The sequence below is a fragment of the Chiloscyllium punctatum genome, chromosome 45, assembly GCF_047496795.1.
Source record: "Chiloscyllium punctatum isolate Juve2018m chromosome 45, sChiPun1.3, whole genome shotgun sequence".
NCBI lineage: Eukaryota > Metazoa > Chordata > Chondrichthyes > Orectolobiformes > Hemiscylliidae > Chiloscyllium > Chiloscyllium punctatum.
In genome coordinates, this window is record NC_092783.1 from 58,247,366 (window position 1) to 58,266,604 (window position 19,239).

Genomic DNA, 19,239 nt, shown 5'->3' on the forward strand with positions numbered 1-19,239 from the left:
CTAAGCACTGGTATTTCAAAGCTGCCTTTCTCTGTCTTGGATATGTTTGGAACATGCCGGAGAAGGAGAAGATGGCACTGCCATGCTAAAAACGGGAATTGGATGCCCTGGTTAAGGGTTGGTGCAGAAGGTGGAGTCCTTTTCACAGAGGACCAGCCAAGGAAGCCACAATCCCAACCACAGGCTGGAGGTTACAACCTAGGTCAATGTTGCCTCAATGGTCTGGAGGAACAGCCAACAGCACCATTAGAAGGTCAATAACGTTCTCTGTTCCGTCAGGGTAAATCCCACACTCTTTTACTCTGCTATTGCACAATCACCCCATCTCTGCTACTTCAGCCAACTCCTATCCAAGCTCACGCTCCACCTCTCTCACTGTTGCTCTAGGTCACTCTCACTGTGCCACCCCTGAACCCCCAAACCGCTCACTCTGCCTTCCCTCTGCTCTGCCTCCTCATTCTCTTGGGACACCTCACCATATTTCCCTCACCTGCACCAGGACTAATAGTTGAGACACCTACCTTCATTTCACTCAATGCCTCCTCTTCTACAATTACAGGCGGGTACAGCCTAAGGCTAAGGGCAGAGAGGGTAAAGGGATAGATATGGGTGGAGGGGTGCCAGACATTAGGTTCCTCACCCCCTACAAGGAGAGTGTCCTGGCCCTCAGAAGAATAGGATAGGATCACTCCTGTGGGGATGCTAAAACATCTGTGCCCAGCCAACAGAGTAAGTACCATCTTCAAAGGAGAGATGATATATCTCTCCTTTGTGCCTTGTGATGTCCACAACGTCCACAGTTCAAAGCAGCTAGAAACCATCTCTTCGATCTCTGAAGAAGAGGTCAAAAGTGACATGACACCAGGTTATAGTCCAACAGGTTTATTTGAAATTCCAAGCTTTCAGAGCACTGCTCCTTCATCAGATGAAGTGGTAGGATGCAGATAAAATCTAGCCCAAGACCGAGTAATGATGATATCTTTTCCAGAGGAAGTCCATGGGCTGAATGTCAAAGCGATGAACATAGTATCATGATGCACTGAGGACAATTTTAGACCAAGGTCTTACTGACCCCATTGACCTAGACAAACAGAAAATGCCTTTGTGCTCTTGATTATAGATAAAAATTCTTGTCGATTGTCTAAACTATTTTGCGTATGTACACTGTTATGGACTAAGCCAGATCACTCAAAACATTCTTAAGCAGGCAGCCCCAGACCATAACTTTGCAATTTGTTTCGGTAAGTGTACAGTGAAAATTACCTGGAGTAAGTTAGATTCTAAAACAGATAAAAATGTATTCACAAAATTACACAATGAAACACAAAGAACAGAATAAAGAACCCCCACAGAACTCAATCTATCCAACTAGACTTAATTATGCTGTTTCAAATATACACAACAGTCCCAATTTATTCAAAAACCAGTATAAATGGTACACATCCTTACAGGTTGAAGCTGAAAGGCAGAAAAGAGAGTGAGTTTCCACACAGCTCCCTGTTGAACTTCCCAGGTCAAGACTCAACTAAAAATGCTCAGCTCAACTCAACTAGCTAAAGAGCTGACCACTCCCCTTTCATTATACAGGTCACTTCTAAAACATGACCACTTTGGCCTGAAGTTTCATCTGTTTACATATAGACAAAAGGTCTGTCAAAATCCTTATCATCGCTGTACCAAACCATACTGATTGGAGCATAGCCCGATTTATTACCCCTCTGAAAAAAACCAAGGACAGAGTCTCTTTGAGTCAAGGAACAGTGTGTAGGAAAAAAAGAGACGAGCTTTGTGACAACACCAAGATCAATGCATCACCTTTAATGTAATTAATCATTCCAATGTGCATCAAGGACTATTACCAAGAAGTCTGTGGCTCAGTGGGTGTGGTACACCTACCTTTGAGCTGGAAGGCTCTGGGTTCAAGTCTCTCTCCAGACTTTGAAAGCCATGAAAATGGCTTACCTCATAAGGCCATAGATGTGGGAGCAAAGGTAGGCCATTCAGCCCAATGTCTCTGCTTCACCATTGAATGAGATTTTGGTTGATCTGATAATCCTCAACTTCACTTACCTACATTTTCCCAATAACCCTTGATTCCCTTGCTAATTATAAAATCTGTCTACCTGAGACTTGAAAATATTTAATGACCCAGCCTCAACAGCCTTCTGCAGAGAATTATTCCCCACATTCATTACCATCCCCTCCTTGTCTCTGTCTTAAATGTGTGATCCCTTATACTGAGTTTGTGTCCTCTAAACAGGATAATATACTACCTCCAACACCATGGGCCCTGATCTTAATAAATAGTTGGATGTGTTGTATCTTCTCAAATGCCTTCTGAAAATCTAAATATGTTACATCTGCTGCTTCCCCTTTATCGATCCAGCTTGTTACCTCTTCAAAGAATTCTAGTGAATTTGTCATGCATAAAATTTCCCCTTTATGAAGCCATGCTGACTTTGTTTGATCATATTATGTATTTCGAGATAGTCTGCTATTACATCCTTTATAATAGACTCTACGATTTTCCCAATAACAGTTATGAAGCTAACTGGCCTATAGTTACCTGCTTTCTGTCTCATTCCCTCTTTAAAATAAATGTGTTACACTGACAGTTTTCCAATCTTCTGGAACTTTTCCAGAATCCAAGGATCCCTGCAAGATTCCAACTAGTGTATCCATTATTGTTGTAACTACTTCTTTTAATATCCTAGGATGTATTCTACCAGGTCCAATAGACTTACTGGTCTTTAGCCTTAATAATTTCCCTAGCACTTTGACTCTAGTGAAAGTTTGCTCATCTTTGAGTCATAGCATCATACAGCACAGATAGAGTCTTTGGTTCAACCAGTCAATGTTGAAAGTAATCCCACACTAAACCAGTCTCACCTGACTGCTGCTGGTTCATATCCTTCCAAACCTTTCCTATCCAAATGTCTTTCAAATGTTGCAATTGTACCCACATCCACCACCTCCTTATGAAGCTCAGTCCATACCCTCTGTGTAAAATATTGTCTTTTTTAAAACTCTCTCCTCTCTTTTTAAAAATGTGCCCCCTGGTCTTGAAAACCCTCATCCTTAGGAAAAGGTACCTTCCATTAACCTTATCCATACCCCTCATGTCTTCTGCTTTTGCCCTTTTGAATATTTAGTAATTTTAACAATGGTGTTGTTTAACAGGTCATTTAAAGGGCCTGAACATCTTCCAAAGTCAACATGGAGGCTTCCTGTGCATGAAAGGGGAACGATTTACCAGGCAAGAGCGGGAGTGTGGGTCTAATTGAATAACCCTTCCAAAGGACAGGTACACACACAATAAGCCAATATTTTCCTTTGGTTCAACACAATTCTATTTTTTTCCCCAAATTGCTCTCCAGTTCAATCCATAATGTGGAATATAAACATTGTGAGAGAGATGCTTATTAGAAAAAAAAAGGAGGAGAAAGTAAGCAGAAAATAAATTAAGTTACACCAGAGACCTATTAAGCAATAACTAACTAGGTTGGTACATTTCAGTGGTGAGGTCAGTCCCTTTAGGTCCTATTACTCACTTTCTTTCTTGTTCATATTGAACTGGTGCCAGGCCATAAATGACCGTTATCTCTATATTTAATCTCTCACACTCTTGCTTGCTTGAGTAAATGAGCTGGACAGATGCCAATCTATTATGAAGTCTGCCTCAATAGGCCATGCAACACTTAAAAGTTTGAATAAAGAGCTGGGAGAATGCCAATCTGTAATGAACCCAATCTCTGAAGACCCCATTTCCACACTCTGTCTCTCTATCTCCCTCTCCTTCTCTCTTTTTCTCTCCATCCTTGAGAAACTGAAGGGAGTGAGGTGTACGTAGTGTTCCCATCTCAGTGAATCTCTTTATTTCTGTCTCTCTGCTGCTAAGTAAAAAACAAAGAATTTATTTTCAAGTTGCAGCTCATACTCTAAATGCAAAGCAAATGAGAAATCATGCAAAGTTTAGATCTCAAAACGAAGTCATTCAGCCCATTATATCCGGGTACAGTTTTAGCTGGTAATGATGAATAGCAGAAAGTTCTAGAAACACAGAGTATTTGAAGAGGAAAGACTGATCAACATGTTGGCTGTGTGGCCTCAGTATTTGACAACTCTTGCCACCTACTGAATTCTGGAGATAATGGCATGGATGGGGGCCATTTGGCCCATTGGGTCAATGCTGGTTCTTTGTTTAGTAACCCAATCAGCCCTAGCTCCCCATTCTAAACACACCCTTGGAAGTGTATTTCCCTGACATCCAACTTCCTGTTTAAATTATTGTTACTGTCTGCACCAGCATCCGAATGACATTCCAGGTCATTGGCAGCTACTGCAGGAAGATGTATTTCCTCACAAACCCCGCTCACCCTTGTTTCTCTCGACTAAAACATTACATCTGTGTTTCCTGTTCCTTGAACCACTTTTCAATGAAAACAGAATTATAGTTTGGATTGAAGACACTCTAATACTTCCCTTGATTAGTATGATACTAAACCTGCCTTCGGGGAACAAAGTGGGAGACAGCTCTGGTTGTAGTGATCCAATTGAACCTACTGATGACAGTTCATTGGATTTAAACAATACTAAACGGAAAGAATCTAATGAATGTAGATTAAAGCTGTTCTAAAGCTACTGAGCAAATTTAAAGAAAGATAATTAGCATCAATAGAAAGACCTACTGAAGTCTGAAGGCTCCAGGAATACCTCACCCTGCTATTTAATACATTTAATTTCCCAGTACTGTCACCCATCACCTTGAAGCATACAGATGCACAGAGAGAAAGAAAGAAAATTACAGATCTAGAAATTTTAATTTACAATCATGGCTGTTAGAGCTATTTTATTATTTATTATTTTCACTTGGGATTATTGTTTAATGCAAGTCATCTTACCTCCCATAACGTGAAGTATCAGCGTGTGAACAAGGAAATAATTTGTAACACCTCTTGCTGTTGTCTGAAACACTTCACATCTAGTTAATTCATGCTTTTTTGGGTGATGTGGACACTGGTTTGCACACAGGAAGATCCCAAAGTCAGCGAGTGAGTAACCAGTTAATTTGTTAGAACCATGGAGAGGACAATATTGCTTAATATATTAGCCTCCTGCCACATTGCTCTAATTGGAAAAACAGATGTGGCTAATTGTGCATTTGATTAGTTAGCTAGAAAATGAGTCATAGACATCCTGGCTCTTTTAATTTATGCCAATTATCATTACAGTTCACTCACAACCTTTAGGGTAGTTTTAATGCACAGAGTCTCTCTCTCTCTCTCTCTCTGTCTTTGTCTGCTCTTGACTATGGGGTTCATTTAGATTCCTGTTACTCACACAGTGCTGGATCAGGGTATTGTCACTTGGGATCAAAGCTCGGGAGGGATCCAATGGCTTTGCTGATTAGTGGATGCCAGGGCAGGATCTCCTCTCTGGTAATCAATGGAGTGGCCGTCCCAAGGAATGAAGGATTGCCCAATAACCCCAGCCTGGTCAGGACTAGTTGGCCAATCAGGGGAACAGTATCACAGCACCACAGGTAATGGTGGTCAAAGCTAAGGCCATACCTTAATGGTGAAGCGATCCCTTTAACAGTGTCACACTGTGCAAGGGGTCTCTGTGACAGTGTCACTCTGTTCAGGGGTCCCTGAGATTGTGTCACTCTGTGCAGGAAGTCTCTGTGACAGTGTTACTCTGTGCAGGGGGTCCTGATTTTGTGTCACTCTGTGGAAGGGGTCTTAGTGACAGTGTCACTCTGTACAGGGGTTACCTGTGACTGTGCCACACTGTGCAGGGTGTCTCTGTGACAGTGTCACTCTGTGCAGGGGGTCACTGAGACAGTGTCACGCTGTACAAGGGGTCCCTGTGACTGTGTCACTCTGTGCACGGGGTCCTGAGTTTCTATCACTCTGTGCAGGGGGTCTCAGTGACAGTGCCACTCTGTGCAAGGGTTACCTGTGACTATGCCACACTGTGCAGAGTGTCTCTGTGACTGTGTCACTGTGTTCAGGGGGTCTCTGTGACAGTGTCACTCTGTGCAAGGGTTACCTGTGACTATGCCACACTGTGCAGAGTGTCTCTGTGACTGTGTCACACTGTGCTGTGTGTCTCTGTAACAGTGTCACTCTGTGCAGGTGGTCCCTGTGACTGTGTCACTCTGTGCAGGGGGTCCTGATTTTGTGTCACTCTGTGCAGGGGATCCCTGTGACTGTGTTACCATGTGCAGGGGGTCCCCGTGACAGTGTCACTCTGTGCAGGGGGGTCTCTGTGACTATGTCACTCTGTGCAGGGGGTCCTGAGTTTATGTCACTCTGTTCATAGGGTCCCCGTGTCTGTGTCACTTGGTGCAGGGGGTCCTGAGTTTATGTCAATCTGTGCAGGGGTCCCTGTGACAGTGTCACTCTGTGCAGGGGTCCCTATGACAATGTCACTCTGTGCAGGAAGTCCCGGTGACTGTGTCACTCTGTGCAGGGTGTCCTGAGATTATATCACACTGTTCATGGGGTCTCTGTGACAGTGTCACTCTGTGCAGGGGGTCCCTGTGACTGTGTTACTCTGTGCAGGGGTTCCTGAGATTATGTCACTCTGTTCATGGGGTCTCTGTGACAGTGTCACTCTGTGGAGGGGGTCCTGACTTTGTGTCACTCTGTGCAGGGGGTCACTGTGACAGTGTCACTCTGTGCAGGTGTCCCTGTGACAATGTTACTCTGTGCAGGGGGTCCCTGTGACTGTGTCACTCTGTGCATGGGTTCCCTGTGACTGTGTCACTCTGTGCAGGTGGTCCCTGTGACAATATCACTCTGTGCAGGGGGTCCCTGTGACTGTGTCACTCTGTGCATGTGGTCCCTGTGACAGTGTCACTCTGCAGGGGGTTCCCATGCCTGTGTCACTCTGTGCAGGTGGTCCGTGTGACAGTGTCACTCTGCAGGGGGTTCCCATGCCTGTGTCACTCTGTGCAGGGGGTCACTGTGACAGTGTCACTCTGTGCAGGTGGTCCCTGTGACAATATCACTCTGTGCAGGGGGTCCCTGTGACTGTGTCACTCTGTGCATGTGGTCCCTGTGACAGTGTCACTCTGCAGGGAGTTTCCGTGCCTGTGTCACTCTGTGCAGGTGGTCCGTGTGACTGTGTCACTCTGTGCAGCGGGTTCCTGTGACAGTGTGACTCTGTGCAGGGAGTCCTGATTTTGTGTTACTCTGTGCATGTGGTCCCTGTGACTGTGTCACTCTGTGCAGGGGGTCCTGAGTTTCTATCACTCTGTGCAGGGGGTCTCAGTGACAGTGTCACTCTGTGCAAGGGTTATCTGTGACTATGCCACACTGTGCAGAGTGTCTCTGTGACTGTGTCACTCTGTGCATGGGTTCTCTGTGACAGTGTCACTCTGTGCAGGGGTCCCTGTGACAGTGTGACTCTGTACAGGGAGTCCTGATTTTGTGTCACTCTGTGCAGGGGGTCCCTGTGACTGTGTCACTCTGTGCAGGGGGTCCTGAGTCTCTATCACTCTGTGCAGGGGGTCTCAGTGGCAGTGTCACTCTGTGCAAGGGTTACCTGTGACTATGCCACACTGTGCAGAGTGTCTCTGTGACTGTGTCACTGTGTTCAGGGGGTCTCTGTGACTGTGTTACTCTGTGCAGGGGTTCCTGAGATTATGTCACTCTGTTCATGGGGTCTCTGTGACAGTGTCACTCTGTGGAGGGGGTCCTGACTTTGTGTCACTCTGTGCAGGGGGTCACTGTGACAGTGTCACTCTGTGCAGGTGGCCCTGTGACAATGTTACTCTGTGCAGGGGGTCCCTGTGACTATGTCACTCTGTGCATGGGTTCTCTGTGACTGTGTCACTCTGTGCAGGTGGTCCCTGTGACAATATCACTCTGTGCAGGGGGTCCCTGTGACTGTGTCACTCTGTGCATGTGGTCCCTGTGACAGTGTCACTCTGCAGGGAGTTCCCGTGCCTGTGTCACTCTGTGCAGGTGGTCCGTGTGACTGTGTCACTCTGTGCAGCGGGTTCCTGTGACAGTGTGACTCTGTGCAGGGAGTCCTGATTTTGTGTTACTCTGTGCATGTGGTCCCTGTGACTGTGCCACTCTGTGCAGGGGGTCCTGAGTTTCTATCACTCTGTGCAGGGGGTCTCAGTGACAGTGTCACTCTGTGCAAGGGTTCTCTGTGACAGTGTCACTCTGTGCAGGGGGTCCTGAGTTTCTATCACTCTGTGCAGGGGGTCTCAGTGGCAGTGTCACTCTGTGCAAGGGTTACCTGTGACTATGCCACACTGTGCAGAGTGTCTCTGTGACTGTGTCACTGTGTTCAGGGGGTCTCTGTGACAGTGTCACTCTGTGCAGGGGTCCCTGTGACTCTGTCAGTCTGTGCAGGGGGTCTCTTTGACATTGTCATTCTGTGCAGGGGGTCCCTGTGACAGTGTCACTCTGTGCAGGGCGTCCCCGTGTCTGTGTCACTCCGTTCAGGGGGTCCTGATTTTGTGTCACTGTGTTCAGGGGGTCTCTGTGACAGTGTCACACTGTGCAGTGGTTCCCTGTGACTGAGTCACTCTGTGCAGGGTCCCTTTGACAGTGTCACTCTGTGCAGGGGTCCCTTTAACAGTGTCACTCTGTGCAGGTGGTCCCTGTGACTGTGTCACTCTGTGCAGCGGGTCCTGATTTTGTGTCACTCTGTGCAGGGGGTCCCTGTGACTGTGTCACTCTGTGCTGGGGTTCCCTGTGACTGTGTCACTCTGTGCAGGGGGTCCCTGTGACTGTGTCACTCTGTGCTGGGGTTCCCTGTGACAGTGTCACACTGTGCAGTGGTTCCCTGTGACTGAGTCACTCTGTGCAGGGGTCCCTTTGACAGTGTCACTCTGTGCAGGGGGTCCCTGTGACTGTGTCACTCTGTGCTGGGGTTCCCTGTGACTGTGTTACTCTGTGCAGGGGTCCCGGTGAGAGTGTCACTCTGTGCAGGGGGACCCTGTGACTGTGTCACTGTGTTCAGGGGGTCTCTGTGACAGTGTCACACTGTGCTGGGTGTCTGTGTGACAGTGTCACTCTGTGCAGGGGTCCCTTTGACAGTGTCACTCTGTGCAGGAGGTACCGGCGACCGTGTCAGTCTGTGCAGGGGTCCCTGTGACTGTGTCACTCTGTGCAGGGGGTCCTGATTTTGTGTCACTCTGTGCAGGGGGTCCCTGTGACAGTGTCACTCTTCAGGGGGTTCCCGTGCCTGTGTCACTCTGTGCTGGGGTTCCCTGTGACTGTGTTACTCTGTGCAGGGGGACCCTGTGACTGTGTCACTGTGTTCAGGGGGTCTCTGTGACAGTGTCACACTGTGCTGGGTGTCTGCGTGACAGTGTCACTCTGTGCAGGGGTCCCTTTGACAGTGTCACTCTGTGCAGGAGGTACCGGCGACCGTGTCAGTCTGTGCAGGGTGTCCCTGTGACTGTGTCACTCTGTGCAGGGGGTCCTGATTTTGTGTCACTCTGTGCAGGGGGTCCCTGTGACAGTGTCACTCTTCTGGGGGTTCCCGTGCCTGTGTCACTCTGTGCAGGGGGTCCCTGTGACTGTGTTACCATGTGCTTGGGGTTCCTGTGACTGTGTCACTCTGCTTAGGGCGTTTTTGTGGCAGTGTCACTCAGTGCAGGGGGTCCCCGTGACAGTGTCACTCTGTGCAGGGGCGTCTCTGTGACTATGTCACTCGATGCAGGGGGTCCTGAGTTTATGTCACTCTGTTCATAGGGTCCCCGTGTCTGTGTCACTTGGTGCAGGGGGTCCTGAGTTTATGTCAATCTGTGCAGGGGTCCCTGTGACAATGTCACTCTGTGCAGGGGTCCCTATGACAATGTCACTCTGTGCAGGAAGTCCCGGTGACTGTGTCACTCTGTGTAGCGGGTCCTGATTTTGTGTCACTCTGTGCTGGATGTCCCTGTGACAGTGTCACTCTGTGCAGGGGGTCCTGACTTTGTGTCAATCTGTGCAGAGGGTCCCTATAATGTGTCACTCCGTGCAGGGGTCCCTGTGACAGTGTCACTCTGTGCAGGGTGTCCTGAGATTATATCACACTGTTCATGGGGTCTCTGTGACAGTGTCACTCTGTGCAGGGGGTCCCTGTGACTGTGTCACTCTGTGGAGGGTGTTCTGAGATTATATCACTCTGTTCATGGGGTCTCTGTGACAGTGTTACTCTGTGCAGGGGTTCCTGAGATTATGTCACTCTGTTCATGGGGTCTCTGTGACAGTGTCAGTCTGTGCAGGGGGTTCCTGTGACAGTGTCACTCTGTGGAGGGGGTCCTGACTTTGTGTCACTCTGTGCAGGGTGTCTATGTGACTGTGTCGCTCTGTGCAGGTGGTCCCTGTGACAATATCACTCTGTGCAGGGGGTCCCTGTGACTGTTTCACTCTGTGCATGGGTTCCCTGTGACTGTGTCACTCTGTGCAGGTGGTCCCTGTGACAATATCACTCTGTGCAGGGGGTCCCTGTGACTGTGTCACTCTGTGCATGTGGTCCCTGTGACAGTGTCACTCTGCAGGGGGTTCCCATGCCTGTGTCACTCTGCAGGGGGTCCCTGTGACTGTGTTACCAAGTGCAGGGGGTTCCAGTGACTGTGTCACTCTGCTTAGGGCGTTTTTGTGGCAGTGTCACTCTGTGCAGGGGGTCCCCGTGACAGTGTCACTCTGTGCAGGGGGGTCTCTGTGACTGTGTCACTCTGTGAAGGGGGTCCTGAGTTTATGTCACTCTGTTCATAGGGTCCCCGTGTCTGTGTCACTTGGTGCAGGGGGTCCTGAGTTTATGTCAATCTGTGCAGGGGTCCCTGTGCATGTGTCACTCTGTGCAGGGGTCCCTGTGACTGAGTGACATAAACTCAGGACTGTCTGCACAGAGTGACACAGTCACACGGACCACCTGCACAGAGTGACACAGTCACACGGACCACCTGCACAGAGTGACACAGGCACGGGAACCCCCTGCAGAGTGACACTGTCACAGGGACCACATGCACAGAGTGACACAGTCACAGGGACCCCCTGCACAGATTGAAAGAAAATCAGGACCCCCTGCACAGAGTGACAGAGTCACAGGGACACCCTGCACCAAGTGACACAAAATCAGGACCCCCTGCACAGAGTGACACTGTCACAGGGAACCCCTGCACACAGTAAAACAGTCACAGGGACCCCCTGCACAGAGTGACACTGTCAAAGAGACCCCGTGAACAGAGTGACATAATCTCAGGACCCCCTGCACTGAGTGACACAGTCACAGGGGCCCCCTGCACAGAGTCACACTGTCACAGGGACCCCCTGCACAGAGTCACACTGTCACAGGGACCCCCTGCACAGAGTCACACTGTCACTGGGACCCCCTGCACAGAGTTACACTGTCACAGGGACCCGCTACACAGAGTGACACTGTCACAGGGACACCCTGCACAGAGTGACACAAAGTCAGGACCCCCTGCACAGAGTTTCACTGTCACAGGGACCACCTGCACAGAGTAACACAGTCACAGGGACCCGCTGCACACAGTGACACTGTCACAGAGCCCCTGTCACTGTGTCTGTGTCACTCTGTGCAGGGGGTCCCTGTGACTGTTTCACTCTGTGCAGGGGGTCCTGAGTTTCTATCACTCTGTGCAGGGGGACTCAGTGGCAGTGTCACTCTGTGCAAGGGTTACCTGTGACTATGCCACACTGTGCAGAGTGTCTCTGTGACTGTGTCACTGTGTTCAGGGGGTCTCTGTGACAGTGTCACTCTGTGCAGGGGTCCCTGTGACTCTGTCAGTCTGTGCAGGGGGTCTCTTTGACATTGTCATTCTGTGCAGGGGGTCCCTGTGACAGTGTCACTCTGTGCAGGGCGTCCCCGTGTCTGTGTCACTCCGTTCAGGGGGTCCTGATTTTGTGTCACTGTGTTCAGGGGGTCTCTGTGACAGTGTCACACTGTGCAGTGGTTCCCTGTGACTGAGTCACTCTGTGCAGGGTCCCTTTGACAGTGTCACTCTGTGCAGGGGTCCCTTTAACAGTGTCACTCTGTGCAGGTGGTCCCTGTGACTGTGTCACTCTGTGCAGCGGGTCCTGATTTTGTGTCACTCTGTGCAGGGGGTCCCTGTGACTGTGTCACTCTGTGCTGGGGTTCCCTGTGACTGTGTCACTCTGTGCAGGGGGTCCCTGTGACTGTGTCACTCTGTGCTGGGGTTCCCTGTGACAGTGTCACACTGTGCAGTGGTTCCCTGTGACTGAGTCACTCTGTGCAGGGGTCCCTTTGACAGTGTCACTCTGTGCAGGGGGTCCCTGTGACTGTGTCACTCTGTGCTGGGGTTCCCTGTGACTGTGTTACTCTGTGCAGGGGTCCCGGTGAGAGTGTCACTCTGTGCAGGGGGACCCTGTGACTGTGTCACTGTGTTCAGGGGGTCTCTGTGACAGTGTCACACTGTGCTGGGTGTCTGTGTGACAGTGTCACTCTGTGCAGGGGTCCCTTTGACAGTGTCACTCTGTGCAGGAGGTACCGGCGACCGTGTCAGTCTGTGCAGGGGTCCCTGTGACTGTGTCACTCTGTGCAGGGGGTCCTGATTTTGTGTCACTCTGTGCAGGGGGTCCCTGTGACAGTGTCACTCTTCAGGGGGTTCCCGTGCCTGTGTCACTCTGTGCTGGGGTTCCCTGTGACTGTGTTACTCTGTGCAGGGGGACCCTGTGACTGTGTCACTGTGTTCAGGGGGTCTCTGTGACAGTGTCACACTGTGCTGGGTGTCTGCGTGACAGTGTCACTCTGTGCAGGGGTCCCTTTGACAGTGTCACTCTGTGCAGGAGGTACCGGCGACCGTGTCAGTCTGTGCAGGGTGTCCCTGTGACTGTGTCACTCTGTGCAGGGGGTCCTGATTTTGTGTCACTCTGTGCAGGGGGTCCCTGTGACAGTGTCACTCTTCAGGGGGTTCCCGTGCCTGTGTCACTCTGTGCAGGGGGTCCCTGTGACTGTGTTACCATGTGCTTGGGGTTCCTGTGACTGTGTCACTCTGCTTAGGGCGTTTTTGTGGCAGTGTCACTCAGTGCAGGGGGTCCCCGTGACAGTGTCACTCTGTGCAGGGGCGTCTCTGTGACTATGTCACTCGATGCAGGGGGTCCTGAGTTTATGTCACTCTGTTCATAGGGTCCCCGTGTCTGTGTCACTTGGTGCAGGGGGTCCTGAGTTTATGTCAATCTGTGCAGGGGTCCCTGTGACAATGTCACTCTGTGCAGGGGTCCCTATGACAATGTCACTCTGTGCAGGAAGTCCCGGTGACTGTGTCACTCTGTGTAGCGGGTCCTGATTTTGTGTCACTCTGTGCTGGATGTCCCTGTGACAGTGTCACTCTGTGCAGGGGGTCCTGACTTTGTGTCAATCTGTGCAGAGGGTCCCTATAATGTGTCACTCCGTGCAGGGGTCCCTGTGACAGTGTCACTCTGTGCAGGGTGTCCTGAGATTATATCACACTGTTCATGGGGTCTCTGTGACAGTGTCACTCTGTGCAGGGGGTCCCTGTGACTGTGTCACTCTGTGGAGGGTGTTCTGAGATTATATCACTCTGTTCATGGGGTCTCTGTGACAGTGTTACTCTGTGCAGGGGTTCCTGAGATTATGTCACTCTGTTCATGGGGTCTCTGTGACAGTGTCAGTCTGTGCAGGGGGTTCCTGTGACAGTGTCACTCTGTGGAGGGGGTCCTGACTTTGTGTCACTCTGTGCAGGGTGTCTATGTGACTGTGTCGCTCTGTGCAGGTGGTCCCTGTGACAATATCACTCTGTGCAGGGGGTCCCTGTGACTGTGTCACTCTGTGCATGGGTTCCCTGTGACTGTGTCACTCTGTGCAGGTGGTCCCTGTGACAATATCACTCTGTGCAGGGGGTCCCTGTGACTGTGTCACTCTGTGCATGTGGTCCCTGTGACAGTGTCACTCTGCAGGGGGTTCCCATGCCTGTGTCACTCTGCAGGGGGTCCCTGTGACTGTGTTACCAAGTGCAGGGGGTTCCAGTGACTGTGTCACTCTGCTTAGGGCGTTTTTGTGGCAGTGTCACTCTGTGCAGGGGGTCCCCGTGACAGTGTCACTCTGTGCAGGGGGGTCTCTGTGACTGTGTCACTCTGTGAAGGGGGTCCTGAGTTTATGTCACTCTGTTCATAGGGTCCCCGTGTCTGTGTCACTTGGTGCAGGGGGTCCTGAGTTTATGTCAATCTGTGCAGGGGTCCCTGTGCATGTGTCACTCTGTGCAGGGGTCCCTGTGACTGAGTGACATAAACTCAGGACTGTCTGCACAGAGTGACACAGTCACACGGACCACCTGCACAGAGTGACACAGTCACACGGACCACCTGCACAGAGTGACACAGGCACGGGAACCCCCTGCAGAGTGACACTGTCACAGGGACCACATGCACAGAGTGACACAGTCACAGGGACCCCCTGCACAGATTGAAAGAAAATCAGGACCCCCTGCACAGAGTGACAGAGTCACAGGGACACCCTGCACCAAGTGACACAAAATCAGGACCCCCCTGCACAGAGTGACACTGTCACAGGGAACCCCTGCACACAGTAAAACAGTCACAGGGACCCCCTGCACAGAGTGACACTGTCAAAGAGACCCCGTGAACAGAGTGACATAATCTCAGGACCCCCTGCACTGAGTGACACAGTCACAGGGGCCCCCTGCACAGAGTCACACTGTCACAGGGACCCCCTGCACAGAGTCACACTGTCACAGGGACCCCCTGCACAGAGTCACACTGTCACTGGGACCCCCTGCACAGAGTTACACTGTCACAGGGACCCGCTACACAGAGTGACACTGTCACAGGGACACCCTGCACAGAGTGACACAAAGTCAGGACCCCCTGCACAGAGTTTCACTGTCACAGGGACCACCTGCACAGAGTAACACAGTCACAGGGACCCGCTGCACACAGTGACACTGTCACAGAGCCCCTGTCACTGTGTCTGTGTCACTCTGTGCAGGGGGTCCCTGTGACTGTTTCACTCTGTGCAGGGGGTCCTGAGTTTCTATCACTCTGTGCAAGGGTTACCTGTGACTATGCCACACTGTGCAGAGTGTCTCTGTGACTGTGTCACTGTGTTCAGGGGGTCTCTGTGACAGTGTCACTCTGTGCAGGGGTCCCTGTGACTCTGTCAGTCTGTGCAGGGGGTCTCTTTGACATTGTCATTCTGTGCAGGGGGTCCCTGTGACAGTGTCACTCTGTGCAGGGCGTCCCCGTGTCTGTGTCACTCCGTTCAGGGGGTCCTGATTTTGTGTCACTGTGTTCAGGGGGTCTCTGTGACAGTGTCACACTGTGCAGTGGTTCCCTGTGACTGAGTCACTCTGTGCAGGGTCCCTTTGACAGTGTCACTCTGTGCAGGGGTCCCTTTAACAGTGTCACTCTGTGCAGGTGGTCCCTGTGACTGTGTCACTCTGTGCAGCGGGTCCTGATTTTGTGTCACTCTGTGCAGGGGGTCCCTGTGACTGTGTCACTCTGTGCTGGGGTTCCCTGTGACTGTGTCACTCTGTGCAGGGGGTCCCTGTGACTGTGTCACTCTGTGCTGGGGTTCCCTGTGACAGTGTCACACTGTGCAGTGGTTCCCTGTGACTGAGTCACTCTGTGCAGGGGTCCCTTTGACAGTGTCACTCTGTGCAGGGGGTCCCTGTGACTGTGTCACTCTGTGCTGGGGTTCCCTGTGACTGTGTTACTCTGTGCAGGGGTCCCGGTGAGAGTGTCACTCTGTGCAGGGGGACCCTGTGACTGTGTCACTGTGTTCAGGGGGTCTCTGTGACAGTGTCACACTGTGCTGGGTGTCTGTGTGACAGTGTCACTCTGTGCAGGAGGTACCGGCGACCGTGTCAGTCTGTGCAGGGGGGTCTCTGTGACTGTGTCACTCTGTGCAGGGGGTCCTGATTTTGTGTCACTCTGTGCAGGGGGTCCCTGTGACAGTGTCACTCTTCAGGGGGTTCCCGTGCCTGTGTCACTCTGTGCAGGGGGTCCCTGTGACTGTGTTACCATGTGCTTGGGGTTCCTGTGACTGTGTCACTCTGCTTAGGGCGTTTTTGTGACAGTGTCACTCTGTGCAGGGGGTCCCCGTGACAGTGTCACTCTGTGCAGGGGGGTCTCTGTGACTGTGTCACTCTGTGAAGGGGGTCCTGAATTTATGTCACTCTGTTCATAGGGTCCCCGTGTCTGTGTCACTTAGTGCAGGGGGTCCTGAGTTTATGTCAATCTGTGCAGGGGTCCCTGTGACTGTGTCACTCTGTGCAGGGGATGCCTGTGACAGTGTCACTCTGTGCAGGGGACCCTATGATAGTGTCACTGTGTGCAGGAAGTCCCGGTGACTGTGTCACTCTGTGCAGGGGGTCCTGATTTTATGTCACTCTGTGCTGAGGGTCCCTGTGACAGTGTCACTCTGTGCAGGGGGTCCTGACTTTGTGTCACTCTGTGCAGAGGGTCCCTGTAATGTGTCACTCTGTGCAGGGGTCCCTGTGACAGTGTCACTCCGTGCAGGGTGTCCTGAGATTATGTCACTCTGTTCATGGGGTCTTTGTGACTGTGTCACTCTGTGCAGGTCGTCCCTGTGACTGAGTCACTCTGTGCAGGGGGTCCCTGTGACAGTGTGACTCTGTTCGGGGGTCCCTGTGACTGTGTCACTGTGCAGTCAGTCCTGAGTTAAAGTCACTCTGCTCAGGGGGCCTCTGTGACAGTGTCACTGTGTGCAGGTGGTCCGTGTGACTGTGTCACTCTGTTCAGGAGTCTCTGTGACACTGTCACTCTGTGCAGGGGGTCCTGATTTTGTGCCACTCAGTGCAGGGGGTCCCTGTACCAGTGTGACTCTGTTCAGGGGGTCCCTGTGACAGTGTCACTCTGTGCAGGGGGTCCCTGTGACAGTGTGACTCTGTTCGGGGGTCCCTGTGACTATGTCACTCAGTGCAGGGGGGCTCTGTGACAGTGTGACTCTGTTTGGCGGTCCCTGTGACTATGTCACTCTGTGCAGGGGGGCTCTGTGACAGTGTCACTGTGTGCAGGGGGTCCCTGTGACTATGTTACACTGTGCCGGTGGTCCCTGTGACTGTGTCAGTCTGTTCAGGGGTTCCCTGAGACTGTGTCACTCTGTGCAGGGGGTCCCTGTACCAGTGTGACTCTGTTCAGGGGGTCCCTGCGACAGTGTCACTCTGTGCAGGAGGTCCTGGTGACTGTGTCACTCAGTGCAGGGCGTACTGACTTTTTGTCACTCTGTGCAGGTGTCCCTGTGACTGTGTCACTCTGTGCAGGCGGTCCCTGTGACTGTGTCACTCTGTGCAGGGGGTCCCTGTGACTGTGTCACTCTGTGCAGGGGGTCCTGAATTTGTTGCCACTCAGTGCAGGGGGTCCCTGTACCAGTGTGACTCTGTTCAGGGGGTCCCTGCGACAGTGTCACTCTGTGCAGGAGGTCCTGGTGACTGTGTCACTCTGTGCAGGGCGTCCTGACTTTGTGTCACTCTGTGCAGGGTGTCCCTGTGACTGTGTCACTCTGTGCAGGGGGTCTCTGTGACAGTGTCACTCTGTGCAGGGTGTCCCTGTGACTGTGTCACTCTGTGTAGCAGGTCCCTGTGACAGTGTAACTCTGTGCAGTGGGTCCCTGTGACAGTGTCACTCAGTGCAGGGGGTCCCTGTGACAGTGTGACTCTGTTCGGGGGTCCCTGTGACTATGTCACTCTGTGCAGGGGGGCTCTGTGACAGTGTCACTCTGTGCCGGTGGTCCCTGTGACTGTGTCAGTCTGTTCAGGGGGTCCCTGTGACTGTGTCATTCTGTGCAGGGGGTCCTGATTTTGTGTCACTCTGTGCAGGGAGTCTCTGTGACAGTGTCACACTGTGCAGGAGGTCCCTGTGACTGTGTCACTCTGTGCAAGGGGTCCTGAATTTGTGTCACTCTGTGCAGGGGGTCCCTGTGACTGTGTCACTCTGTTCAGGAGTCCCTGTGACTGTGTCACTCTGATCAGGGGGTCCCTGTGACTGTGTCACTCTGTTCAGGGGATCCCTGTGACAGTGTCACTCTGTGCTGGGGATCCCTGAGATTATGTTACTCTGTGCAGGGGGTCCATGTGACTGTGTCACACTGTGCAGGAGTCCCTGTGACAGTGTCACTCTGTGCAAGGGGTCCTGAAATTGTGTCACTCTGTGCAGGGGGTCCCTGTGACTGTGTTACTCTGTGCAGGGGGTCCTGAGATTATGTCACACTGTTCATGGGGTTTCTTTGACAGTGTCACTCTGTGCAGGGGGTCCCTGTGACTGTGTTACTCTGTGCAGGGGGTCCCTGTGACAGTGACACACTGTGCAGGGGGTCCCTGTGACTGTGTTACTCTGTGCAGGGGGTCCCTGTGATAGTGTCACTCTGTTCATGGGGTCTCTTTGACAGTGTCACTCTGTGCATGGCGTCTCTGTGACAGTATCACTTTGTGCAGGGGGTCCCTGTGACTGTGTCACTCAGTGCAGGGGGTCCTGAGATTATGTCACTCTGTTCATGGGGTCTCTTTGACAGTGTCACTCTGTGCAGGGGGTCCCTGTGACTGTGTTACTCTGTGCAGGGGGTCCCTGTGATAGTGTCACTCTGTGCAGGGCGTCTCTGTGACAGTATCACTTTGTGCAGGGACTCTATGTGACTGTGTCACTCTGTGCAGGGGGTCCCTGTGACTGTGTCACTCTGTGCAGGGTGTCCGTGTGACTGTATTACTTTGTGCAGGTGGTCCCTATGACCGTGTCACTCTGTGCAGGGGGTCCCTGTGACTGTGTCACTCTGTGCAGGGGGTCCCTGTGACTGTGTCACTCAGTGCTGGGGGTCCTGAGATTATGTCACTCTGTTCATGGGGTCTCTTTGACAGTGTCACTCTGTGCAGGGCGTCTCTGTGACAGTATCACTTTGTGCAGGGGGTCCCTGTGACTGTGTCACTCAGTGCAGGGGGTCCTGAGATTATGTCACTCTGTTCATGGGGTCTCTTTGACAGTGTCACTCTGTGCAGGGGGTCCCTGTAACTGTGTTACTCTGTGCAGGGGGTCCCTGTGATAGTGTCACTCTGTGCAGGGCGTCTCTGTGACAGTATCACTTTGTGCAGGGACTCTATGTGACTGTGTCACTCTGTGCAGGGGGTCCCTGTGACTGTGTCACTCTGTGCAGGGGGTCCTGAGATTATGTCACTCTGTTCATGGGGTCACTGTGACAGTGTCACTCTGTGCAGGGGGTCCCTGTGTCAGGGTGACTCTGTGCAGGAGTCTA